The sequence below is a fragment of the Amblyomma mixtum genome, chromosome 2 (genome assembly GCF_055824585.1).
Source record: "Amblyomma mixtum isolate Tamu chromosome 2, ASM5582458v1, whole genome shotgun sequence".
Classification (NCBI taxonomy): Eukaryota; Metazoa; Arthropoda; class Arachnida; order Ixodida; family Ixodidae; genus Amblyomma; species Amblyomma mixtum.
The window spans coordinates 50,437,833-50,448,621 of record NC_143013.1 but is presented as its reverse complement, the minus strand read 5'-3'; positions in this window follow the sequence as shown (position 1 = coordinate 50,448,621).

The following is a 10,789-nucleotide window of genomic DNA, read 5'->3' as shown; positions in this document are numbered from 1 at the left end:
TTGTTTTTATTTTTATTTTAATTTTTCTCTCAATTTCTAATGACAAACTCATTAGCATGCACTTATAAGGCAGCGCATATAGTCTGATAAAACTTAAGTCTGCAGTGAAGCTCCACCCACACTTAGGACTACCGCACAGAATTCCTCCACGACAAAAAAGTAGTCCGGTGTTGAAACTTTTCTTGTTACTTAAACAGGTTGTGTATCATGAGAATAAAATTATAAGCTTGAAAATTTTGATACTTGGCTTGTTTTGGTGTAGTGAAATATTAAAAAATTGATTTCATTTACTGTTGTTATTGGCAAGTGGAGTACTCTTACGGGGCGCTGTGCATTGTGGCCCGGCATTACCAACTGTTTTCTTGATTTTTATCCTTTGTTCGCCAAGTAGCAATGCAATTTTGTGGCCTATGGGACAAACAATCCTATTTTTGTCGGCTGTGGTTTAACAGGCAATGTACCGCTATGTAAAAGGAAGAAGAAACTTTTTGGTGACGATCTGACTGGCATACTTTGAACCCTTCTTGAGACATTCTTACCTTTCCACCCATAGTATAAGGAACAATAAAAGAGAATCGGTAACATGGCATCAAGCAAGTCTTTCCCAAGTTGTTTTCAGTTCACAGAACTTAGGTGTGCCAGTGTTGTAAACTTAAAACGTTTTCGAATGGCAGTGCAGCTACCAAATATTGTATTGTTATGTTATTTTGCTCTGCTGCTGCTGTAATCTTTTTTGGCTCTGAACAGGAATGAAGGATAAAAAAAATATTGTGGCCTATGGGCTGCGTGCTCGCCTCTCAGTCAGAAAGTCCTGGGTTCCGCACCTTTGAAAGAAATTTTATTTTTCTTTGCATTGGTGATGTTATCTGGGATTTTGGAACTATGTGGTCAACGACGACGCCAGGTCTTGCTGCTGATGAGCCATTTAAAGTTTTTTCTTTTTGTTGCTTTTGGAATGAAGCAATAAATTCCCCCTTTTGGGATTCTGTGTATTGTGTTCGTTGTTCAGTGCACTCTGCTGTGCATCACATTTGAATGTTTTACTGCTCTTAAGTGAGAAATTGTATTAGCTCTGTGGGATAAAGGCCATGTGGCTTTCTAAGGATGTTGCTTTATAGCAGGTGCAGTGCACCTGTTGAAACCTCTTGTAACCTGTTAAAATTTTTTATGCGAAGCATATTACTAGAGCTTCACTACAGCCCGTCGAGCGCGGCGGTGGAGCTACCACCGTGACCACGTGACACCACGTGACAACATGACGTCACAGCAGAGGAGAGATGGGCTGCCGGCTCGCGCGGTCGGCCGCGGCGGTGGAGGCTCCACATCAGAGGCGCGGCAGCTGACCACGTGACAACATGACTTCACAGCAGAGGAGAGATGGGCTGCCGGCTCGCGCGGTCGGCCGCGGCGGTGGAGGCTCCACATCAGAGGCGCTGCCTGCTGCTGCTGGGGGTACATCAATACAGTCTATAGGGAATGGTGGCGGTGGTGGAATAACTAAGGGTGTTTCCAATGTATACTTTCCATGGGTGCCAAGAATGCTGTTGTAGCCGGTGCTGGGGCAGCGGTTGTACACTCTGCATTGAATTCACCGATGATCCCGTATATAGCTGCCACGGCAATCCTTGCTACACTTCTAGTGGTTGTATTAAAATGACCAAGTATTCAACCAAGGAAAGCCATGTATTATCAAGCCTAGCCATCAATATGCTTCGCATCTGACTAGGCTTAACCTTAGCTAAGCCTCAGCCATTTTTTCATATGAGTTCTGCTCAACCCTATCTAGCTGTTGTATGTGTCAAAAGTTTTGTTCCCGCTTGAAGAGAAAAAATTTCCTTCTGGCACCTGCGCATTGCTAAAGATTCCACCATGCATTCACAGATTCCACCATGCATTCAGGCAAGTTGTCACGATTATGCGAACAAGATAGTTTTATTCACCTTAAACACCATGTAGTTCATTTATTTCTCTCGATGTGTGTGTGCCGCCGCGGTGGCTCAGTGGCTATGGTGCTCGGCTGCTGGCCCGAAAGACGCGGGTTCGATCCCGGCCGCGGCGGCTGAATTTCTTTGGAGGAGAAATTCGAGGCCCGTGTACTGTGCGATGTCAGTGCACGTTAAAGAACCCCAGGTGGTCGAAATTTCCGGAGCCCTCCACTACGGCGTCTCTCATAGCCTTAGTCGCTTTGGGACGTTAAACCCCATAAACCAACCAACCTCTCGATGTGTCAAACTGCATCAAGATTTTCTAGTAACCTTCTTTTGACAGGAGCCTAACAGAGAAGTAACAAGTCTACAGCTTTGTATTAACAAAGGTGCATAGAATGTAAAAATAATTTTCTAGTAACTTTCTACTGACAGGAGTACATACAAAGAAGTAACTTTTTAGCAACTTTGTATGAACAATTGTTGATAGAATGCAAAAGTTACTACAAGGTCACTAGAGTAAATAGAATGTTAATACAAATTCTAAAGAAAGTTGATAGCCATTTTTGTAAGGGTCGGAGGCGCCTCTGTGAAGACCGGTTGGTCCAACGTGACTACCTTTTCGCGACCATAAATAGGTAGAATGGTTGTGGACTTGAGCGTCTTGTGAATGACGCGTAGGCAGGTGTAAGAGGCGGCTTTACAGCGTTTCGCGAAACATAGTGCGCCAAAGACGCAAGGTCAGGATGCAAGAAGATGCCCCTTTCAGAGGATCGAGGTGGGATCGGGCATAAATGCTGAATGCAGTCCTACAGGCGTTGGAGGCCTGGAGGCAGTGCTGAGGCTGGGATGAGGGAGCCGAAGTCACGAAGATGTCTCCAGGAAGCCGCGGGGGTGCGATGATGGCGAGTTCGGCTGCTGAACAGCCAATGTCTGTACGCAGTAAGCGCTCCGGAAGCCTGGTCAGTCCAGTGTTTTCCCTGTCCAGGCGTGCAGTGAGCGTAGCCTCGAGATGGCGATGGAGCCGCTCGATCATGCCGTTGGCGCAGGAATATGGTATGCGGCAGTGTGCCAAACAGAGGAAAATGAAGAGAGGACACTCAAATTTGTCGACCACGTTCCGTAGTGACAACGCTTGGGCAGCCGGAGCGCGAAACCCATACGAAGGTCTTTGCAAGTGTTTCCGCAGTGGTGTCATGATGTGTGAGTGGGCACGTCAGTCCCTGGGTGGACCAGGCGCTCCATACTGATCCTTTGATAGTGAACATATTAACAGTGCAGTGAGCCTGTATGCATGCATGCATGCATACTTCAGGAAAAATTTACATGAAAGCGTGTCACATATGGGCTTTGTGGTGTATGTGGGACATACATTACTTTATTGAAATAAAAAAAAGCTATCAGTAATTTTGCTTGAGTCTCCTTCGTGAAAAGGCTCTAATCAGCCTCGTTTGAAGTGAGCGTGTAGTACTTTCCAAAGCCACAAATACACTGCGTGCGCGACGCAGGTGCAGCCTCGCCTACCCCGCGACAGCCTCGCCTACCCTGTTGTCCACACAAGCAACACGAGTGAGATAACTCGGCACTTCACTGTTGCGCCTACCATAGCACCAGATAGCTCTTTTCCTCGTGTGAAGAGGTCAGCTACAAAAACGTTTCTTCACTTGCTATTACACTCTGGGGAAGGAGAGGAGCATATATAAAGGCAGATCGAGAGTTAACACTGGTGGTGACGCCATAACACATTGAGAGGCCTGCAGCGTGTAATAAGGTGCTTGCACTCGAGGTAATTGTCACAGAGAAGCTTTGTAAAGCGAACTTCATTAATTCGAATTCCTGGATACTTTGAATTGTGCGAATTGGTCCGTCCACGCTCCATTGGAGTCTTCGTAAAACATATAGCCCGTTTTTACGAACGCGAATCGCGGTTCCGCCACCAATTATTCGAACTTCGCGCCGCGGCACCTGGGCGTCCTGAGCACGCGGCTTAAACCACTTTCGTTCCCAGCGGAAAGCCTGAGCGGTCCAGCGCCGATTTCTGCCGGTGGAAAAACTCCGCCGATTTCCATCGCCCAATAGGAGGGCAAGGAAGAAGTTGCGTTCTCGCGGCGACGTCCTTCGAAACAGTTGAAGCAGGACCCCTCCTTTCGGACTGAATTCGTCGTTTTTGCTCTCCAGGGATGTATGAATGTACAAGGGCGTCCGCAGAATTTTTTGCAGGGGGGGGGGGCCCATTGGTTGTTGGCGCCGGAGGGGGGGGGGGGGGTATGTTCGTAGCAAAAAGGCACTATTTGCGGAGTAAATTTATTTATTTATATACAAATAAAATAAATAAGTAAAATACACACATGAAAGAAAAATTACAAACAGCAAATTAAAGCGAGGCTAGGAGAGATACATTGGAGTTTATCAACGAAGAAACAATTAAAATTAATAAAAATGCAAAAAGATACTATCACTTCGTGGAGAAGAGTGCTCAGTCTTGCTGCATACGGGTTCTCGACACACCCGGATTGATGACCAGCACACAGCACAATATGTTCACAAACACGCAACGACAGTCACTCAGTCAGTCTTCCTTGAACAGAAACTGTAGACGCCTCGGATTTTTCTGGGCGAATTGCGTGATGACACTGGTGATAAATTCATTTCTGTGCTTCATTAGACGCTCTCGGTGCACACTCATCATACAAAGGCCGTCCAGTCTGTCGTTTGTCATCGTTGAGCGTAGCCACGTTTTCACTCTCCTCATTGTACTGAAGGAGCGTTCGACCGTACAGGCATGGGCGTCCGGAAGGGGGGGCAAGGGGGGGCAACCGCCCCCCCTTGGAATTACGGATATTATTTATGCACTAGTAGAAAACAACTACACATCTGCCACCTCCACCATAAGTGGCCATCGGGTGCACCCCCCTGGAAAAAGTTCTGCGGACGCCCTTGCGTACAGGTAGTAACTGGCAAAGCCAGAGCCACCTCAATGGCTTTTGCAACACCAGGGAAGAATGTCCTGGCCTGATGTAGAAGCTCGCAGTAAGTTATTTCTGATGGGTCCCCAGTTTTGTTGCACCACATCTCGTACCAAGAGATGGCCTCTTCCTTGAAGTTGTCGATGCCGTAAAAGCACTGGAGTTCTTCGGCGAGAACAGCGAACTCAACACGGCTCAAGTGCTTCATTTTTGATGGATGCAGCTGGAGAAGTTTGAAGCTCCTCTCATTGCTTTCAGAAAAGCGCCGAGCTAAAGAAGCAGTGAGGGAGTCCAAGTACGGCACATATATTGCCACACGGTAGTATTCCTCTGGCGACTGAATCCCGTAGCTGTCTCGGTGGGCCTGACGAGAGACTTGTCTTGGTACAGATATCACCACATTTAAGTGATTGGCTGCCTCCCTTGCTGCATTCATGATGTTAGAGAACTCCTCTACAGCGTTTGTCCGGTGGCCGCGAAAAATACGTTGTAGCTCAGTGATGTGGCCATGCACAGAATGGAAGTCCATGGATACACCTTGCAGAATGTTCGTAGCTGGTTCGAGCCGAGCGCTGTACTTCGCTACAATATGCAAGCAGACTAAGAAAGATGAGCTTGTTGTTGCGCAGTAGAGGATGTGAGCTCGTTGTCTAGTTGCAGCGTTCGAGCATGATTCCGTGGACGCGAGCTGCTCGAGTGCTTCGACTATGGCCACGTAATGCTGAGAGAAGATCCTAATAGACTTGTACTTTGCAGACCATCTTGTCTCACACAGCATCGGAATGTTGGGCACCAATTTTCTCCGGAGCACGCTCTCGCGGAAGAAGTTTATGGTTTGTTTGATTATCCCAATTGTGTTTCGAATTTCAGAGACGTCGTTCAAATCGTTGATGACGAGATTTAGTTTGTGACTTGCACAGTGGAAAAATAGTGCCTTCGGGAACTGTTTTTGTATAACTTTGTTCACTCCAGCTTCTTTTCCAGCCATTGTAGAGCATCCATCGTACCCCTGTCCAACGAGGTTCGAAAGAATCAGTCCGACATTCGTCAAAAGCTTCAAGATTGCCGCGGCGATGCAAGCGGAGTTTAATTGCTCCAGCTCTACAAATCCCAAAAACTGCTCTCGAACGCACACTTCGACTTCCGCCTTGTCAATAAAGCGAACGCCTATAGACATCTGCTCTTTTCCTGAAATATCTGCAGTTTCGTCAGCAAGAACGGAAAAAGCAAACGCTTTGTTAGTTTCGGTAACTATCTGCTCTCTCAGGATGTCGCCACAGATTGTGATGATCTCGTTCTGGACGCGGACAGAAGTGTACTTGGCATTGCCAGCAGAAGAAGCGAAGTGCTCCTGAAGTAGAGTATCTCCAGCTTCTACACGAAAGTCAAGCAGATCATTGAAGACTCCACTATCGGACTGCTTGCCGCGAATCGGCAAGTCATGCGTCGCGCAAAAGACAATGGTGGAAACTATTGGAAATAGTTTCTCACGGTTCCTTTCAACTTGCGCGTGCAGTGCTCTGTTCAGCTGCTGTACAACGGGTAGCTGCTTGCCTTTCATCACATCCATAAAGTTCTGTGAGGCCGTCATTGCCTCCTGGTGCCATTGGGATTTTACGTGATCCCTGCACGCCTCGTGCATTTTTCTGTAGTTACTGAAAGCGCGCACGATAAAACTACCTTGAGTACCCCGGTGAACACGCGGAGGAAAAATGACGCAAAAACGACAAAAGGCGCCTTTCGCTGTCGCTGAGTACGCAAGCCAGGGGGCGTAATCTCCCAGCCACTGATGTCGAAAAGGCCTCTTTCCAGGTGTTACATCCTTCTTAAAATCATATGTGACATTTGGCGACCATGGCTTAGTAAGAAGACGTAACTTCAAAAAGTCCGGTATGCCAGTGAGTTTAGCTTTGCCTAGAAACTCTCCTAAGTCATATTCTTGAGGCAAGTTATTTGTTTTCTTGATGTTGTCTCCGGACTTCGATCCCAAGCAAGGAGAAAGGGAATCGTTTCGGCTTACTGCGTGACCGGAGCTCGCTGGTGGAGTTCCTTCCATGGAGACGACGACGCCGGCTACTGTCCGGTGATGAAAGGTTGCATCGCTCTGGTCAAATCCGGACTTGAATCCCAAGAAAGGAGAAATGGAATCATCTCGGCCTGCTGCATCACCTGAACTCACTGTTGACAGAGTCCCTTCCATGGAGTCGACGACATCAGCTACTGTCCGGTGATAAAAGCTTGCATCACTCTGTTCAAATGCTACACCGTTGTCACATGTCACACCAGAATCTGCAGGGGCGCATTTGGATAATGCTTCGTCAGACAACCGCTGACGCTTGAAGAAGCGTCGAATATCCATCATTCGGGACCGCGCGAGACAAAGCTGGCTATGGAGTTCCTCGGGGTTGGTAGTGTTAAAAATATATACACATTGATTGGAAAAACGGTTGAATGCGTACGTTGAAAACAAAAAATGACTATGTATGCAGCGAAAACTTATTTACAAGATAAATGCACGCTCGCAGCTTCATACACCTCGCTCCATCTTGCTCGCGCAACCGCACAGTCGAGTATTTGCACACACACTACTCGCCGCTCGTCGTTTTCTCGTCCGCTGTCTTGGTTGTTCTCAGCTTCGTTGACAACCGGCCACTAAAAACACCGAAGCACAAACAAAGAGGCGCGCACACGCAAGGAACGCCGCGCGACTTCCGAGGGGAAGGGACACTCGCCACTCCGGTCGGAAAATTTGTTTTGTGTGTTTTTATGAGGTTCAGAGCCCCAAAACGACTCAGGCTATGAGGGACGGACGGTCTCTTTACCATGCACTGACATCGCACAGTACATGGGCGCTGTTGGGATTTGAGGCCCAGCCAGAGGTGACAGGCGAGCCAGGCAGGCGCCATCGGGCTGCCTTGACCAAAGGCGCTGGTTTCCGGAGAAGACGCAAGGAACGCTGGTATGGGGGCGCCTCTGGAGACTGCGTCGCCGTGAACAAAAGCAGCTAATCCCCTTTGCCGAAAATTCTGAAAGCGGCGCTTGTACCGAACTGCGCTCTCCCGTGGATCGGAGGAGACAGCGAGCGGCGGCGGCGCCAACTCATCGCCCGCTTGCCCCTGAGCAGTCCGACAAAGCGGGGATGGACACGGCTGATTTGTCCCTCCCTCCTGAAGAATTCATCGGTGGCCGGGGTGTGCACTGTCTGCCTCCGTGTCGCTATCTCTCTAGAGATCAAAGAAACAGGCACACATCTCAAGACGGCTCGAAACACATGCTCGCCGGTGCCGCTGTATGTCTGCAACGACGCGTCCCCGGACGCGGCACTTTGCAGATGTGACCCAAAGCGTGGAAGCAGGGCCGCTTTTACTCTTTTGGCTGAGCGCACCGCCGCCCCTGACGTGCGGCCATCACTCACGGTTCGAGTAGTGATTTTCCAGGGGGGTGCAGCCGCCCCCCCTTGCCCCCCCCCTCCGGACGCCCATGTGAATGTAAAGTAGAGAATGATCGATTCTGTATATATGGGTATTAACTCATCAACGATATCGCGTTATACCCTTAAGGCTGAGCTTAAAGGTGCACTGAAGAAGAATCTGAACTCGTATTTTTACCGCTGGAACTCGATCTACACGTTCCGAGCTTTCTTGGAAACTTCGAATTATTGCCCTGTGCGGCCGATTTCCCCAATTTAAATCGGATTAACGTCAGGCTGCCGCCTTTTCTTTTTTGAATTCCCCGCAAACGGTGAGAGGAGTCGACCAACCTTTCACCCAGTCCCGTGGCGGCTTGCCGCTCTGCCATTGGCGGAGTGATACGTAGTGATCGGCGAAAGCAAGGAGTCCGCGCGTATTTTTATTTCCGTGGGCCTAATTTGCAGCTATGTAGTCTCTGACTAGACCTATTTATTCACGGAAACCTTGAAGAAACAAAATAAAAGCGAAAGCAAATCCGCCACGCGACCGTATGCGGGGATTAAAAAAAAAAAAGGATGGAGCCGGACGTTAATCTGATTTTATTAGGGAAATCGGCCGCACAGAGCAATAAACAGAAGTTTCTAGGAATGCTGGGAACGTGTAGATCGAGTTCCCGCGGCAAAAAGACGAGTTCATACTCCTCTTCAGTGCACCTTTAAGTGTCGCCTCAAGTTTTTTTTAGTGTGCTTTACATTCAGAAACTTTTACACAACTCTCTGTCACTTTTCAGAAAGGTTAGAAAATGTAAATTAAACGATTGGTTTACCCGTAGAAATGTAATTTTTCCGGTGCTACCAGACCATTTGAAATAATATCATTAGGAATCCCAGACATTTTCGCCTGTAACAGCAGACGGGCACAAAAACACGGGCATATTCTTCTAGGTCTTTGTGAATTGTGGAGTTTAACGTCCCTAAGCGACACATAAGCAATGAGAGACGCCGTAGTGGAGGGCTTCAGATTAATTTAGTCCATCCGGGGTTCTTTAAAGTGCGCATCTGGCGTTATACAACAGCCGGGAAAGTTTGTATTTCGCCCCAGTATGCGTGGTTTGGGCTGGAATGTATATTTTAAACTGGCTAGGAAACCCTGCACGGTGCTGTGTTAAAACTTCGCGGCTTTTCAAGTAGGCTACGTCCTCCAGGGTTGATATACTGAACTTTAGGAATAGGACCGAGGATGACCTTATTTTGCTGGAAGAAACTGGAAGATCCCTCGTTGTTTTCTTCTGCAGCTAGTCACTGTTTCTGCACGTTGTAACCCTGCTTTCTCATAATCTCTGCAAATATCTTGAAACGACAGATTTTCACTGTGCTGCCACTGGCTCTGCTATCGGCAGCAGTGCACGCTTCACCAACAGAGACGATTAACTGGCAGAATGTATGGCTCTGGTTGCTGGGATTTTTAATAGGTGTTACCAGCCTCATCGGACTAGTAGCATTTTAGTGTGCTAGCCACTCTCCACATTTATCTATTATGTGTTTACTTGTCTGAAACCTTCTTCTGTCCAACCTGCTCACCAGGTTGTGGGCAGCCTGCCCAGTATATAGACAAATATATACCTGCCAGGATGACGTCACAAGATCACATGACCTAGGTGGCAGGTGAACCACCTGCTTTTCCGCTCGCAACACCGCCTAGGACGATGGCGACAACTCCGAAGACACCGGATTTTCTACAGAACTGGAGCCGTGACTGATTGCATGCATAGAACGACCGTAATAAACATTGTGTCATGTAAATACTACGCTTCAGCTATGCCGTGCACACAGACAACACATAGGATATACTTGGTATACCTCTTTCATCATGTAGCAATATCGTGAATAACAAAAGATAACCGCCATAAACAATGCAAAACAATGGTCACACACAGTAAAGCGCACCTAATTCGGATTTGGCCTAATTACGCAAATCGACCGTCATTTATTATAAAGCCCCCTTAGTGCTTTCAACAATAGCTTTAATAAACCCTGTGCATCTATGTTAATGTCACGCTTACTAATTTCACTGCACGCCGCCCAGGTGTCGCGGCAGTCGTCGTTTCCCTGACGTCTGGGTTCGCAGGCGCCTTCTACCACGAGAAAACGATTGGTTTGGTTTATTGGGGTTTAACGTCCCAAATCGACTCAGGCTATGAGGGACTCCATAGTGAAGGGCTCCGGAAATTTCGACCACCTGGGGTTCTTTAATGTGCACTGACATCGCACAGTACACGGGCCTCTAGAATTTCTCCGCCAAAGAAATTCGGCCGCCGCGGCCGGGATCGAACCCGCGTCTTTCGGGTCAGCAGCCGAGCGTCGTAACCACTGAGCCACCGCGGCGGGGCCCACGAGAAAACGAGATGTTCAGCCGTATGCCTCAGTGCCACCGTCGGATATTCGTTTATTTGGGCAAGGAACTTTCGATTACCGCAAAAAAAAAAAAA